A 17,054-nucleotide genomic window follows, 5' to 3' on the forward strand; every position below is an offset into this window, starting at 1 on the left:
GTGAAATGTGCCAAAATTGAACGATTTTTTCAGGCTTCAACATGGCGTTTCAAGGGGCTTGTTTCCGGTGCCGTTTTACTTAGCCAATTAAGTGCCAGGTTACCGATTGACGTAAGGTACAGAAGGAGAGCTCGTGCCCACACTAAGCTCGTGCATGAGCTGAGAGTGGAACAGCCACCAATCAGCATGAGTAAAACGCAGGTAAAACGGCACCGGACATGATGCATTTCTGGAAAATGGCGACGAGGAAGTGCTTTGCTAATCGGCGAGGCTAATCAGTCAAATCCTGACCCCCTGGCTTCACACAAGGATCTGGGACTTCTCGATAGGAGATGTATTTCTGAAGGCGGGTCCTTGTAAAACATCCTCGCATGTGATTTGATAAACCCCTTGCCTGTTATCTTGAATGACATGCTAGGCTTCTTCAAGCTCTTGCCAAACCTGGTCAGAAGAAGAGTAAAAACATCCTTGCCACCAATAAATGTCTTCAAACCTATTCTCTGTTAATCTTTTAAAGAATGAATACTCGATAGATTCGACAAAACGGTTGAAATAGCAGAATCAATGTCAGCACAAGACTCCTCGCTGCGTGCCGCCATTGTTATTTGAATCAAACACTCGCTTCGGCGCTCCTGATTGGTTGCTCATTTTTTGATCACTGGCACAGGGGTTTGGATTGCCCTCGTGTCCAGACCCTTGTGTGGAGCTCAGCGAAACGCCTCTGGTGGAGCATGGCGGAACTACAAGGGTCTGGCGAGAGTCAGGCTAGCATCTACCACCATCTTCCTGCAAAAAAAAAAAAAAAAAAAAAGATTTACAAATCATGTACCTCCAGTAGCCACAGCATCAGGCACAATATTGCATGGATACTTCAGATAGGAGCGAAAGACAATGCTCTTGGTTCATCATGGAACATAAGATGAACTATGCAGTCATCATTGTAGCCTACCAACACCAAGGTTAACACCACAACTTACCACATTTGGACATTGAGCCTGCACCCCTGGTTGAAGGGCAGCTGCCATTAATGTTGCAAGTGCTCTTTTAGAACCCCTCAAGGTTAGCACGATCCCCCAATCAGCACCTGTGATTACACACAGGCAACTTGCTTTTAGAATGCGGCATATACAGTAAGGACATCACAAGACATACGTGTTGATGTCAGTTCAGAAAAAGATTCTCCTTCACTACTATTCAGAGAGATTCCCATTGTTTTTTTAAACAAAAAAAATCATCATAACACAGCCAGTCAAATGCACACACATTTATAGGAGATGGCTTACCAGTGAGACCACGGATGCAGATTGCTCACCTATGGGAGAGGAAAAAAGAAAAGCAAGTCAGTAGCGGCGGTCATGAGGTCATTAAAGCATGAACACTGCCTCAGGAACACAAGCTAGGTGGCTGGGTAATCATAATTTCTAAGGAGTGGCAAATAGAATACACATCAACAGCAAATCACAAACGATTAATTGAAGAAATTCAGATAGCTCCAGTCAGAAAATCTGGCTGATTGAGGGGACTTGCCCAACAATGGCTGCATTTACATGATATCTTTTCCATTCCGAATTAATTATTCGTAATGAAATAGTTCGGAATTAAAATATTCTCCTTCGAGTTTACATGGAAATAATTCCGAATAGGAATACATTAGATTCCGGAAGTCATTCATTTTCAATGGAAGCCGGCTTCTCAGCTGCCAGCCAGCAGCATTAGTTAATTCCGCTTTAACATCGGAATAAACCACCCACTTACTTCGGAATTAGGTTTATTCCGAATAATCATTTTCATGCAGAATAAGCGCTTACATGGTCTTTTTAAAAGCGGAATTAAGTTTTTATTCAGAATTATAGTCATTCATTCGGAATTAAATGTAAACCCAGCAATTGAATGTTTACAATTCAATGATCACTAAATATGATCAAACACATCTTGCCAACTGCAGCTTTAATATAGCCATTAATATACCTTTATGTGGATTATCAGAGTCATTGGTCATCTGACACTAGAAAAAAAGGAAAGGGAACATGCATGAACCAAGGGCAGATCATTCCTTGATCATGTTAAGACTGACCATAAAACCTCAGATTAAAAAGTGCTCAGAAATCACTTCTGTCCACTACTCTTACACATTTACTCGTCATTGGCAATGAGCATCAATTGCTCACGTTGGATGGAACAAGGACGTTTTAGTTGCTTACCAGCAGTGAACTCAAAACATCAGGCCAAAGTCATGTGTAGACCCTGTAGGGGAAGTGACTGGAGGTCAAGTCATTGTCCAGCAACCAATTGTTTTAGGAGACTGAATGCACTTGTTGTAATCAAAAGAATACATTGTAAACACTTTATACAACGCAAAGTCAGTCAAACTTTAAACCTCACAATACTAATACAACGTGGTAAAAACATACTGTAAGCATTCATTAAGCACTCACTACACACCACTTCCTCAGACTTACCTAAGCCTTAGCCAAATGAGAGAGATTGTAGTGGGTGGAGTTGGCTTTTATACTGTCAACGTAAAAGGCCTCAAGCCTTATTGGATATGGCCCTCATTGTACAGATGTGTCAAGTAAAAGTCCTACCACCATGGATTGGTTCCACCTGTGCACTAACACAGGTGATTACCTAATTAGCTAATCTATCGGGCTAATAGACCTCTGAAGTTCGCCAGAGCCCATTTATGGAGAGCCGGTCCACTCGCTATTAACTCCATTGTACCTGCATTGTACCTGCAGTTCCCGTTGCAGTTCCACTAGGGGCGATCACGAGCAAGTGATCAAACAATGGGGGTCTATGGGGCTAGACGGCTAAATTGGTCTGTTTCACCTGATTCATTAAAACATCGAAGATTGCATTTTAGTTTCTGCAAGCTCAATATGGGTTATAGGTTGGAAGTTGAATGAACAATTACTTATGGCCCTTTGGTTTCTCACAGACTTGGTCGTTGTTGCCCATAACACACTAGCACCCTGCTAATAAATGACGTGATTGACACATTTGAAATTCTTTTTAGAGCAATTAAGGGACTTAAAAAATCTAATACTCAGCCGTGTGTATTTTCCTTGGCCCCCTTTTCACATGCAATATTCCGATTTCTACACAAAAAATTATATCCAGAGAAAATTGGATTTTAGCAAAAACTCCATTCACCTCCATTTATTCTCCACTTGCTCGCGATCGCCCTCTAGTTGCAGTACCATGCGGAAGTATTCAGCGAGTGGTCGTTCTCCCCTTATTAGACATTCTCTGAGTTCGCCTACAAAAAAGCCACCATCTTTGCCCAAATAAGGAGATCCGGTATCTTGGAAAATAACATGGGGATTTTGGAAAAAACATGGGGGAAAAAAAGATACCGGATCTCCTTATTTGGGCAAAGATGATGGCTTTTTAGGCGAACTTCAGAGGTCTGTTGAAATCTTAACCCTACAGCACAACTCTTCAGGTAGATGAGTTCATTCATGACATCATCTGTGTCAGGTGGACAGGCTGAAAGAGCAATGGCAGGGCTTTTAAGCCTACCTTACACTGACAGACTTTGACAAGATTTGGGAAAGATTATTGAAAGATTGTAGCCTTAACGAATGCCCCTCATAAAAGCTTTACTCAAAATACTACACTCTTTCAAGAATCTTTCCCAAATCTTGTCAAAGTTTGTCAGTGTAAGGTAGGCTTAAACACGTCTTGTCTGAACACATGCAATATGGCTCGGGATCATGGCGTAAAAACGTTGCGGGCACAGCCATATTGGCACCCTCACTCCTTAGTTTACTATGGATTATATGGATTTACTCCTGCCTATTAGTGTGTTCCTGTTACTTAGTTTTTGCCTTCTTGGTCATATGTTGCTGTGTAGTGGGGTGTAACAGCGCAACCCAGGATCGCAAGAGGAAAAGAATCGCTAATACTACATTTCTGCTTCTTGTCTTCTGCATCTGAATGAATGGATATTACGTTCGGTGTCCTACCAACATGGCGGCAATATTCCTAGAATGCAAGGCGTGTGCCCGAGCCCTATTAGTGCAAAAGGGCCCCTCTGTGTTGTAGTTGCTAACTGCATTGTACACTACGGCCCTATCCCATTACACCCCTTCGCTCCACCCGTTTCCCCTACCCCTCCGCTTTGCGCGTTCACATGTAGGGGTAGGGATGTCCAAAAATCCGTTAAGGCAGAGGGGTAGGGGAAAGTGGTAGGGCTGTATACCCCTCCAAATGAAGATTTTTCAGAGGCACACTCCAAACGGAGGGGTATGAGCAAGGGCAAGGGGGAAGGTGTGAGGAAGGGGAAGGGGTAGGGGTAGGGGTAGGGGTAGGGGTAGAAATGGGCCCTACATGTATTTAAATGGACTCAGACAAAGACACAGACGTGTTGAAACATTAGTCAATTGCTGTGGACCAAACTAAACTAAACAACTATTAATTGTGTAATGGAGGAGAAACAATTGCTTTGATTCAATGGATTGCATTATAGTGTGCATGTGTGTGTGTGTGTGTGTGTGTGTGTGTCTGTGTCTCTCTGTGTGTGTGTGTGTGTGTGTGTGTGCACGCGCACGTGGGTTTGTATTGTTACACTGTTTAAATGTATTTGTAAAGGAGGGAAAAAGTTGTAATGAGTCACATTGCATTGTAAAGTGGGTGTGCCTGGATGTAGGTGGGCTTGATTGCAAAAGGGCATTGTATTGTAGACTAAAATCCTATTTTCAGTCTTGAAACTATTTTATCGGAAAAAATAGGTTAGGTAAGGTGTAGACTGAGTGTACCAGACTATACTCTTATAGCCAACAATCCCCAGTCTACCCTAGCAACTGTTAGATATTAACAGTGGTGATATTATATCTAATTAAAGGTCTGAAAACGTTTTGATGGTCTCAGTCTTGCCTCTTGAAATACTAGTCTCGGCTGCATTTAAAAACCAATGTTGTTGATGATCTCGACTTGGTATTCTAGACCCTTTAAAATTAAAGACTCAGTCTTGACTCGGTCTTGACCCCATCAGTTATTTCTCCACAGAACTGTAACTTGTTCTGTTTCATAGGTCAAACGGTAAACCGTCAGTCAATTCAAACCAGATCGTGAAATTTCACCACCCACAGCATAACTCACATCTGAAGCAAATGCTAGGCCCCTTCCCATCAATCTTGATTGCCTTGATGACAGGTGATTGCAGTATGGTTATTGGAAAATGCTGGTCTGGTACTGGTTCCAAATGTGTGGGTGGGGGGGGGGGGGGGGGGGGGGGGGGCTGTATGGACCATAAATTAGAAATGATGTATTAAAAGATTTTCAGAGATGGAGATGATTAGGCGGTCACTAAAGATCTCAAATGAATACAGAAAACACATAGTTAACATACCATGTCATGAATCTCTCCGCACGCGCCCTGTCAGGCTGAAGTAGCAAGTAATTAGGCGTTCACTACAGTGGTGTGGTGAAGATGTCTTGTATGTGTGTTCTCTTATCTGTGCTGTTTACTAACATCCATTTTCTGTTCACTAACATCCATCTTCATTTGGAGTGGATGTAAAGCGTTCAAAGTTCCACACCTGAACGTTTCCTGTTTATGACACGCTTGTATCCTGAGTCAAGTCCAGTAAAAGGCAGGTGTGAAAACAACACGTGTAGCCCTACAGTCTGTGTTGAATCGAGGATCTTGGAATTGCTCTGCAATTAACTCTGTGCGGCCACCAAGAAGTGTACAGAAAACGTTTTCGCTAGCGTGTTCAAAAGCCACCTGTTGGACGGTCACAAAACATCTTCTGTTTGCAGTGTTGTGACAGCTAGTTGAACTCTCTCTGGGCTTCCTGCTGGATAGCTGTGCCTCTGGTCCAAGGCGGCTCACTCCCTCTTCCAGCGAGCATGCCGAGACTGTGACGGGACACAAACACATCCTCCTCTTGCACTTGTGGCTTGGCAACCAGGGAGAGACGATTGGAGGCTGTTGGCCACATTTAATTAGCGGCATTCTGGACCATTACAGTCAGTTGCTTTTGCAAGGGCAGTGAGCCACACCAGCTAACGCAATAGGTGGCCCTTTACCAGCTCAACTTACCACGAATAACTTCACCACTTGGACATGTGATTTATACAATCAGTCAGCCCTAGTCTAAGACAGTGTCCTTCAGGCACAGTGTGCTCTGTTCACAGTTATGCTTATTATGAGAAGGGGTGCAATTTCCCCACCACAGTCACAAGTCTTATTCTCAAAAAGTGTAATTGAAGGAGAGGGTGTTCGGAGACCCGCCACAACAGATCCATTTGTCACGAAGCTGCCGTCCTGCCTCAAGTCTGGATAATGCTGAGAGCGGTCTCTGCTAGTTGGCCAGGTGTCTCCCCTCATGAAGCCTGCCTCTTGAGAACTAGTGAGGTAATGTGTGTTTGTAAATGAGAGTGAGTGTGTGAGTGAGTGAGTGTGTGTGTGTGTGTGTGTGTGTGTGTGTGTGTGTGTGTGTGAGAGAGAGAGTGAGAGCGTAAGTGTGTGTGTGTGAGAGAGAGAGGGAGAGAGAGCGTGTTTGTGTGTGTGTGCGTGTGTGTGAGAGTGTGTGTGTGTGGATGGGTACAGTGTTGTCGTATGATCTTGTTTTCTTGTGGAGCTTTTAACCTCCGGAAACTGATGTCCTTTTTGCAACATTGTGTGAAAACTGACAAACTCTCCAAGTAGTTGGACTCCCCATGGGTCAGAGAAAGGCACACGCCACTGAGGCAACACAAGCTCACAAACACTGCTTCTCCTTTGGAGGTGTCTTGGATATTTTGTTTTAATCTAAATCAGCCTGTAACAAATGTGTAGATAGCAGGGGTGGAAATTACATTTTGAAAATGTGTACATCTACCAGCCACTGGCAGTCTGGTTTTCACCATACTAAACTCAATCTTTTAAGATTGAACATTAGTCTGGCGAGGCTGCGCTTTGTTTCTGCACTTCGCATCACTAAAGTTTCGTTTTCAGCGCGTCACCGGCCAATAGCGTGGCAGGACTAGAGTATGGCCGTTTCTGATTGGAGCCAAAGGTTCTGGCAGTAAACAGCGAAAATAGATCTGCTGGTTTCCAGCCTGACCTGCCGGGCAAAATTCAAATTCCCCGGAAGTTCAGGCAATTTTAATCAAACAATTTAAGATAAATATGAATAGAATAGGATAATGACTATATATACAGATAATTTACTCTGATTATTGTGGAATAGATTAGGTCTAATAGGATTTCATGGTTGTGACTTTGGCTCCATGTTCTAGGGATCATGCTAGTGGCAGTGAATACACAGAGAATACAGATGCATTTGGACAGAGCTGACCTCAAGGGCTAACAGCTGCTCAAACACAAGTGGAAAGTCCCCAAAATAAAAAAGAAACCTACAATACAGCGTAGTGTAGAGGCTGAGTGCACAGTTTGGAAAGTGATGCCAGTCTCTGTTTGGCATGACTGTATCACATCCACTACAGGAGGAGAGAGAGAGAGAGAGAGAGAGAGAGAGAGAGAGGTGGCGAAGGCGTTTAGTTAACGCTGTTGCACAAGTAGCTTTTTATACATGGTATTAAAGGGGAAGGATTTGTTTGCTGGTTTCTATGGTGATAAACATCAGCCTCTGCTGCTCACACTTTGCTTCTAGTCAGCACATGAAGATACAGCACCCTCTAGTGTTGGCCTGAACTTTATTGTCAAACATACTGGCCTACTGGTGTGTTTCATGGTTCAGTTTATTCTCCTGTATCTCTCTCTCCAGTTCCATGGAACAATGTGGTTCGAACCACATGTTTGGTCCATGGAACTGGAGAGAAATATGAGAATTCTGGACTTCTGCCGGTGTCACCATTTACTAGTCTGTGAAAGTCCAAGGGCTGGCCTGTCATACTGAAACGAAGTGGTAGGGCCTCAGCGTTTCCCTGAGGGCCCCATATGGTACCATATATTCTCATTTTTTTATTCCTGATTTTTCTGTTTTCATTTATTTTTTTTGTGAAATCATGACATGTCAGTGTTGTCTGTTTGGAGGTCATTTGTGATTTGAAGAAAGATGGATCAGGTGCATGATTGGCATCCAGTGTTCAGTGGGGGCGTCTGACAACAGCTGTAAGATGCCATTGTCAATAGGCTGATACTTCGGATGCCTCTATTATAAGAAAACTATAAGAATCTTCTTGGTTCACACCAGTGTTGACAGAGACGAGGACAGTTAGCAAGAACACGCTGTCACTGTCTTTCAGAGTGGCGTTCTTATCCGAGCAAAATAACAGCACAAACATTAACAGATGAAGCCAATCCACCATGTGAATCAACAGGGGGTGTTCCCCTCTGATGCACCACTCATTCCCAGAATCCATCCATTAACATAGCAGGAGCACGCAAGCCGCAACAGCATGCTTACTGGATCTGCATTTCACAAGAGGGATCAACAAATGTATCATTCATCAAGCACAGTCTACATATTTACAAATGATAAAAGCATCTTCTCTCTTACACAGAATATGCCGGAAACTTGAGGGTTTGTTCTGTGGTCATTCTGTCTTTCCATCTGTAATCCTCAGGAAGGACATTTTTCTCTTTACAAGTCTATAAAACTGTTTCGATTTGCGTTTGTCGACCCATCTCTTCCCTGATCTATTACAGAGGCCTGTGTCCTGAATCTCCGTCTGAACGCCCCTAAAAGACTCCATGAACTGAATTGCCCTGTGAGGTCTATATAATCTTTAGCCCTTTAGTACTTTTATTATTTCATAACATGAGCTGTTTTTTACACTCAAAATTACATTCAACAAGAGGGGGTCATTTTGAAATGTTTGGTCCTGTAGAAAATACATGGAATTGTACCAGAAAAATGAATGCCAGAAGTCTTTATTGGGTTATCTACTTCAAATTGTATTGCTTTTCAGATAGAGAAACTTTCTGTGCCATTAGAGTTTGTTGAGGTATCTGTTTGTATTAATTTTACATTCTGAAGCTGAAGCTGCATTCTGAAAATGTCCCAATGTCTGTGTGTCTTCTTCCTTCAGGAATGACCAGGAACCAGCTCAGTGTTTAAAGGGGTGCAGTTGGACATCTTCAGAGACTCCCACACACACGTGTATATATTGTCACTTTCTTTCAGACATGGACTCACACATGTTCATATGGGCCACAGTGAATACATGTTCATATCTCACACTACGTAGACAGTATGTGAAAAATAATGTTTTGCTAAAGCTTTTTTTCCCACATTTACAGGTATGGACACACTTTTACACTAGCAGTGTATTTATTCTCTTTCCGTCAAACATACATTACATTCACACGTGATGTCACCAAAAGCCCTCCCAGCTGGACAGGTCAGCCATGAACAGTGATTGGAATGGCTGCCAAGACTTGGCAGCCATTGACAATATGGTAAATATTACCAGCATTCACCGTGGGAGAGCAGCAAACAACCAAAGCCACCATAACGGTTCCACATGTGCTCCAGCCCCCCCCCCACCCCCACCCCATATCCCCCCACCCCCTCCCTATACTAAACAACAGTTAGAGAGAACAAGAGACACAGAGAGAGTGAGAGTATAATGAAAGCCACAAAGAGAGAGAATGACTGACCGAAAGAGAGAGAGAGAGAGAGAATGAGTGACCAAGAGAGAGAGAGAGAGAGAGAGAGAGAGAGAGATGGGACAATAGGGAGGAAGAGTAAGAGTGAAAGAGAGAGGCAGAGCACCAACCTCTGTCAGGGGGTGGGGTGGATGTCATTTTTCTGCACTCCAAAAGAACACATCTGAGCCCCCCCTCCCCCACCCCTCCTCCTCCTCCATCCCCACCCCCACCCCTTCCCTCCCTCCTTGTTTGATTTCACAATCATCCTAATCATTTCATCCTGCCCCTATGACGGAAGCCGCTGCGCCACACTTGCACTCTCTGCGTACGTGGGCCTGCTTTCAGTTAAGGCGGCCTGGACGGCGTCCAGAGGTATCAAGGACAGGGTGGCCCTTCCTCGGGCCGTGAGGAGGGGAGGAGGAGGAGGAGGAGGAGGGGGCAGGGAGGGAGGAGGGAAGCGCTGCTAGCAGGGGTGGCTCGCTGGGCAGGGCCGGACTCCGCGGGGCCGGGCGGCTAGCGGCCGCCGCCTGTGATCTGAGGGCCGAGGATGAGAGCCCTGTAAATCACCGCGCTCTCTCCTCGGGCGGAGCTGGAGCCGGAGCCGGCGCGGAGCCGTGGGGATGAATCACAGAGGAAATGGGACTCCGCACTGGGAGGAGAGAGGTGATACATGTACACACACACACACACACACACATGCGAGAGAGATGAGGAGAGAGTGTGTGTGTGTGTGTGTGACCATGAGGTTTTTTTTCTTTGCAGGAGTCGGAGAGAGAGAGAGAGAGAGAGAGAGAGAGAGAAAAAAAAAGAAGAAATATGGCCGGTAACATGTGGAGGAAGATGGGGAGGCCACTCGCATAGTTTAAACTGAGCTAAATCACCCATAAGAACCCTAAGGAAAGTTACATAATCCTCCGGCACATTTTCGCCAAGCCATCCCTTGCATGTACAATATAGATATTGTTAACATGAGCTTACGTAATCTTCTGCTGGCCCAAGGATTGTTCTGTTTTGCTGACTTATCACTTTTTGCCATATAAGAGTCCCCATGTGACAAGCAGGGAAATGTTTTTTCCATATTAAATCTGCCCATCAATCTGTATATAAGTTTCTATATAGCCTAACCCATAGCTGAATCACTTGAGTTACTGCCTTACGTAGATGATTTGATGTTGTATTTATTTAAGGAAAGCAGTTGATGTCAGTTAGATCTATAGTTTGTCATCTGCAAATAGCCACTTTATAAACAGTGCATGTAATTGCTCCCTGTCCTCCTTGTGTTTGCTTGATATTGCCAAGACAATGTGAGAACAGGTAAACTGTATCGGGGACAAGGAAACCAGAAGGTGCTAACCGTGAATAATAAATTCCATGTCAGTTTCACAGCACAGTGATTGTGTGTGTAACCTAACAGAAAGTGTCCAGCCAAGAAACGGTCAAAAGACAACACTGACCATACCTGTCTCATAAATCATATTTCACAAATCATTACACTTCACACATACACATATGTTTTATGCAGGGGAGGCCGCGGATTGGTCAGAGGGTGTTAAATGTCCCCGTGTGTGTTCAGCTTGCCAACGTGACCCTCTGAACCTTGCCACACATCTGGAGGTTGGGGTGCATGTCACTGTGTGCGGCTCTTTTCCAGAGCACTAAGTACTCGTTCTCCTCAGGGGAGCAGCAGTTACTCTTTGAGACAGAGCAGAGCTGCAGCTATAGTTGCCCCTTTGTTCCTTTGGCCACATTTGTAATCGGTGGGTGAAAACCATCACGTTGTAGAGGAGGTTTTGCACCCGTCTTGGACCTCCCAGATTGATGGAGGAGCTCAGCCATAGGGACTTCAGTGCAAATATGCAAAGGTGAATGTGTTTCCTATATGTATGGATAGATTAAGTCAACTTTGCATAGCTTTTATGCTTTCATCCCATAATAAGTGTAGCACAATATTGGTCCCTTTTTATAGGCACATTATGCAAGTTTTTAATACATGTTTTTGTGGTATGTTTTTTTTAGGATAAGTTTTCAGGACATCCTCAACTCAATGTTAAGGACATGATGGTGGCATACAGTATATTCACCGTGTAATGTTGTGATTCTGGTCTGAAACCCTGCAAACCATAGATGTATATATGAAGAGTTCAGATGCAAAAGCCTCTAAATCCACTTTATGTATCTATGCTGCAAACAAACACTATCAGCTTCTTCCGCACAAATCAGATATCGCTAGGCAGCTTTTTCAGTGAACTCTTGGTGTTTGCAGTGAGAGACTGAGAGACCAAGGAGAGACTGGGAAGTAGGAATGTCCGCCTTGTAAGTGCTGTAAATGTGATCATCTATGCTGTCTGATTTTTCACCATTTAAAAATACAGTCTCCTGCTTGAGCCTATTTCTTCTATTTGTGTCGTACTGTATACAAACTAAACAAATTATGTAAAATCGTCATATAAATAACATCTAATCATGAAATTAACACGTCTAAAACTGTGGCCCTTGCCATGTTCAGCCTCTGTTAAAATGTCTGTTTGTATGATGCAGAATATTGTTCATTGTTAATACCATACCATGAGCAATAGTAAGCATGAGCAATGAGTAATAAGCTGATCAGGCAATCCTGTAAAAGTGATATTCTGCATAATAGTGCCACCTACTGAGCCCCACATGATATTGTTCCAGCTGGTTTTGTATGACTGAAATGACCATCTTTGAGAGAAAAAACTTTTTTTTTAAAGACAATTACCAGTTTTCCTTATTAACAATAAGTATTGATTAACCTTAAAAGTTTTACACATACAAACCAGTGGTTTGTTATACCAAATGGAAAGCAGGACGGTGCTTATGGTTTATGCCTGGAGTATGGAATGCAGGGATGAGGTGTTAAAATGTTCAAATAAATTCATGAATTATGCAAAAGATTCTTCTAAAAAAAAAGCTAAACTTATTCTCCATGTACTGGTGTGTAAAATCTATTTTTATTTTTGTTGAGCTGAAACAAAAACAAGAGAACAATTGTTGTGTTGTGGTTGAACACCTTTTAACACAGAGGGGGTGAACTTGGGAATTGTATTGTCCAGGGGCCTGATGTGAGGTCTGCTGGCCTATTACGCTCATTAGAGTCTCATTACCATCACCATCAGCACTTCTAATGTGCTCACGCGCTACTAGAAATAGTCCCTTAGGATTGCATTTTGCATCCTTGAAAATACTATACTTAGTTACTAAAATCATTCTTTTCATGTGTAGCCTCAGAAATTAGGTGTTGCTAATTAGTAAGGTGTGACTGAGAAGCAATCCTCATTAATTCATTATTACACTGATAACTGTAAAAACAGTGGATGCTGAGATCTTGCTTTTATTTGTTCAATGTACAGTACTGTATTCCTGTCATATACTGGACTGAACAATGGAACTGGACTGAACTAGGAAGCAAGTGGGACAGAGATGAGGTTGGATTGGGTAATGACCTGGGTTGGTCTCGAAGTTACCTGTGGGCAGTGGGCACCAGTGGTGTAGTGTATTTACCTGTAGTTGATGTAGTGTGATCAACCCCAAATGTTAATACGTATCCTTGTTGTCTATTGTAAGTGGGTATGCTGAGATGGTGATGCGTTTTTTATTTGTATTTTTTAGTATATGTTTTGGGGCTTTTTATGCCTTTAATAGGATAGTGGAGAATGACAGGAAGTGAGTGCGAGAGAGAGAGCCAGGGTGGGATCCGGAAAGGACTACACGGCGGGAATCGAACCTGGGATGGCGGCATGCAATGCAGGTGCCTCACCCAGTCGCGACTCGAGTCACATCTGGGGTCATGGTAATACTTTTAAAGCGGGTATACTGCATAGTCCTGCGTATCATGTAGTAGACTACACCACTGGCAGGCACGTGGAACCAAGGGTGGAGTTATGAAGCAAGTGGGAAAGAGACATGAGGTTGGATTGGGGCATGAACCGGGCTGGTCTCAGGCCCAGGTACAGTACCTGTGGGCACGTGTAGCCAGTTTCCACACCTCACCGCCTATGTATATGATTTTAAAGTGCCAGCTGGCATGAACAAGCAATCTGAAAGGCATCTGAACACCAGGCATACAGGCCCAACAGCCTGAGCAGAATCACAGCCACGTGTGCCATAATGAGAATGATTGAGAACGATTCTTGACGTGGGATATAGTGTAGAATAGAACTGGAGAAGATGGAGAATGGAACCTTTAATAGATTCAGTATCTGCCAATCATATCGACCTTATTATCAAGAGACCCTAAAATAAACCACAGAAGGAATATGATCACAAGGTTGTTGTAGATTGTGGAGCATCTCACTGAATGTATTGATGTTCCTCATTAGTAGACTAGTTGATAGTAGACTGAAATACCTGCTGACTGTTGAACTCACTGCGACCATTTTTGAAGCAGTGCTTATTATAGTAATTAGATCTACTGTTTGGTATTTCTTTGCTTAGAAGCTTATCAACACTACAAAGATCATTTATTCTACCAGATACCTCATTTGCACTTTAAAGCACAGTATATTGCTTCCTTCATTAGCCAGAATTGAGGATTTGATATTAGGCTAAATACATTAAGCAGATGTTCTATTGGTCTTTTAAACACAAACCCTACATGCCAATAAATGAGAACATACTGTAAACTTTAAAGCATTAGGGTGTTCAACAAGAACACATGTATTTCTTACACTTGATAGTGTAGTTGCTTATACTGTGTACAGTATAGTACTTTTTTTCATCATATTTCATGTGACCATGTTATGATGTCATGGAAAGAATATACCGTAGGCTACATGAGTACATTGTACTGGTAATATGCCATTGAACATACGTATGCCTTTAAGCATTCTCAATAGAAATGATATGCATGTACACTCAAGCTGTTGTTCTGCTGGTGCTGGTCTTGCTGCTTCAAATACAGCTGAAAAAAGGTTGATTATGCTATTCCGCTGATGCTGTGTGTACCTAGGCCAATTTGAGAGTGGGTTTACACCAACTGCAACCATCACAATTCATTTTCATGTTTCTGATTACAACAGAGGCAGGTATGCTATAATTATGATACAAGTGCAAAATAGTATTTTGTCATTTGTCTTTTATTGGGTTGAAGAAAATGGCTTTGTATTTTGAGTCAAAATACTTTATAGGTGTGTTGTATCTTAAAAAAATTGGCAAATATTTTGGTTAGACCAATACTTTTGGTGATGTGATGACATCAAAACAATGAATGACTGGTGCTGACTTTGTAATTTGCCCACACTTCTTGTGATCAGAATATTGAGATTCAGGACGATGATTTTCTATTAATTTGATATTTTTCATATTTATATATATATTCTTAATATACGGCACATATCTAAATTATTCTTACAGCCTACTTGCTACTACACTGCACATATCTGTATGCTGTACATACCGTAGTCATATTTATTCTGCTCTTATTTTAGGATTTTTTTTAGGATTTTAGGATTTTTAGGATTTTTATTTGGATCCCCATTAGCTCGGTCAGACCAGCTATTCTTCCTGGGGTCCTATAAATCATTTTCAATCAATCATAATTTACATAGGAAACATAAAACATACAACATTTGACGCATACCACCACATACAAGAAAAAGAATATAGACAAATACAGAAAATCAAGACAAAAATTCAACCAGACTATGACAAAAAGTAAAATAGACAGGACTAGCTCCTATAGGTTAAGTTCCCTTGTACACATTTTATAATGTTAATAATGCTACCTCATCTGATCATCTCATAGGCTATTAGTGACACACATTTTAACAATTTAGTGATCTTACACTATTTAACTCATCATAATAGAAATTCAAACCAACACACCTATCACAACACATAGGCAAAGCAAGGCAATTATGTTGCATTCCTTGACAGAAGATGTTTTTTTAACAATAATTTAAATGTGCTCTTGCTGTTTTCCTGCCTGATGGTCCTAGGTAAAGCATTCCATTCACTAATTCCTCTAAATACCATTGTTCTTTGCATCGCATTGGTTCTTGCTCTGGGTAATATGAGTTTCCCCTCTATTGCTTGCCTGGTAGCGAAGCCGTGTTGGTCTGAAGTCAGTGACAGTTCATTATACAATGTGAATGGGGTTTTAGTAGTTAAAATGTTCCTAAAGAATACCAGTAGTGAATACAACAATCTATGTTTAACTGTTAACCAACTGAGCACCTCATGCATTGCAATAACATTTGTTCTTATGTCACAGTGTAGTACAACTCTAGCTGCCCTATTCTGTGCAACTTGAAGTTTTTTGATCTTATCCATTGTTAAGTTTGACCATACCACAGGACAGTAGTCAATGTTTGACAATATTAATGCTTGTATCACTTGTTTTTTGGATGTATTTGTTAAGTATTTTGCACATCTTTTAATTACAGAAATACCAGCACCCATCTTTGTTATCGTTTCGTTAATTTGTGTAGACCATGTCAGTCTTTCATCCAAGGTAACTCCCAGAAGTGTTGTCTCCCTGACCTGGTTTACTTTTGCATCATTGATCATAATATTTAACAATGGTTTACATTTAAGTGTATGGTTAGAACCAAAAATAATACAGTTTGTCTTAGAAACATTCAGAACTAATCTATTTATCCTTATCCATTTGACCACAGAAAGCAATTCTGAGTTCAATATCATATTTAACTCCACAGCTGTTTTTGCTTATATTACTGCTAATATAGTGCACATATTTATATTTAATTTATATCACTGTAAACCACCTTTTGTAAACCAACTGTATACTACACTGTCTACACTGCATAGACAAGACATATGTCTTGTTCTGTCTATGCACCACCGGTCTATACTTGTATACATTACATTGCACTTTTCTGCTTTTTTGTACTTCTGGTTAAACTGCATTTCACTGTCTTTGTACTTGTACTTTGAACAATGACAATGACAACATGCAAGTTGCTCACACACACAGTACACACCCACTCTCACACTTTAACCATCAGTTTAATAAGAACTTACAGTGCATGCAAAACAGATGGAAATTATTATTAGTCTCCATTAACATTGCTCAAAAAGTTGCCTTATGTAGCCTATCATGCATATGCTCATTGGCATCAATTTAGTGCTCACCCAGTTAGTTAAAAGCCAACTAAGAGAGTCGTGACTCGTGATTCTAAAGCTGCTCAACAGCTTTATACGGCGCAGTATCATTCTGGGCATCCATTGACAATGTCAGAGACTTCATGATATATTACTGTACATGTCAGGATACCAGTTTGAAGCTCTTATTTTAAGGTAATAGAACTGCATTGGGTTACTTTAAGCTCACATGCTGTGGCTCTCAGTAGATTCGGTTAGTTTGTACTGACACTTGAGTGCAGTTGTGACTTTGTGTGTACATCTCTGATACAGTAGGCTATGTTACAGGCAGGTAAACATAGTTGATCTGCTGACTGTTGCAGATTTATGGCAAGTCTTGAGGCCAGAGAAAAGCTGTTGCTCTCAAACACTACCCACTTTACCA

General features: G+C 41.9%; 3 non-coding genes across 3 annotated transcripts; all 3 read right to left on the reverse strand.

Annotated features, from left to right (window-relative positions):
- Positions 1 to 862: 862 nt before the first annotated feature.
- LOC134077676 (small nucleolar RNA snR60/Z15/Z230/Z193/J17) lies at positions 863 to 948 on the reverse strand. Its single transcript, XR_009938719.1, has one exon. It is a non-coding gene; the product is annotated as a small nucleolar RNA snR60/Z15/Z230/Z193/J17 (small nucleolar RNA).
- Positions 949 to 1,159: 211 nt separating this feature from the next.
- LOC134077659 (small nucleolar RNA SNORD79) lies at positions 1,160 to 1,244 on the reverse strand. Its single transcript, XR_009938705.1, has one exon. It is a non-coding gene; the product is annotated as a small nucleolar RNA SNORD79 (small nucleolar RNA).
- Positions 1,245 to 2,079: 835 nt separating this feature from the next.
- On the reverse strand, positions 2,080 to 2,149 carry LOC134077690 (small nucleolar RNA SNORD75). The gene has a single exon (XR_009938731.1). It is a non-coding gene; the product is annotated as a small nucleolar RNA SNORD75 (small nucleolar RNA).
- Positions 2,150 to 17,054: the final 14,905 nt, after the last annotated feature.

Source organism: Sardina pilchardus, chromosome 3 (genome assembly GCF_963854185.1).
Source record: "Sardina pilchardus chromosome 3, fSarPil1.1, whole genome shotgun sequence".
NCBI classification, from domain to species: domain Eukaryota; kingdom Metazoa; phylum Chordata; class Actinopteri; order Clupeiformes; family Clupeidae; genus Sardina; species Sardina pilchardus.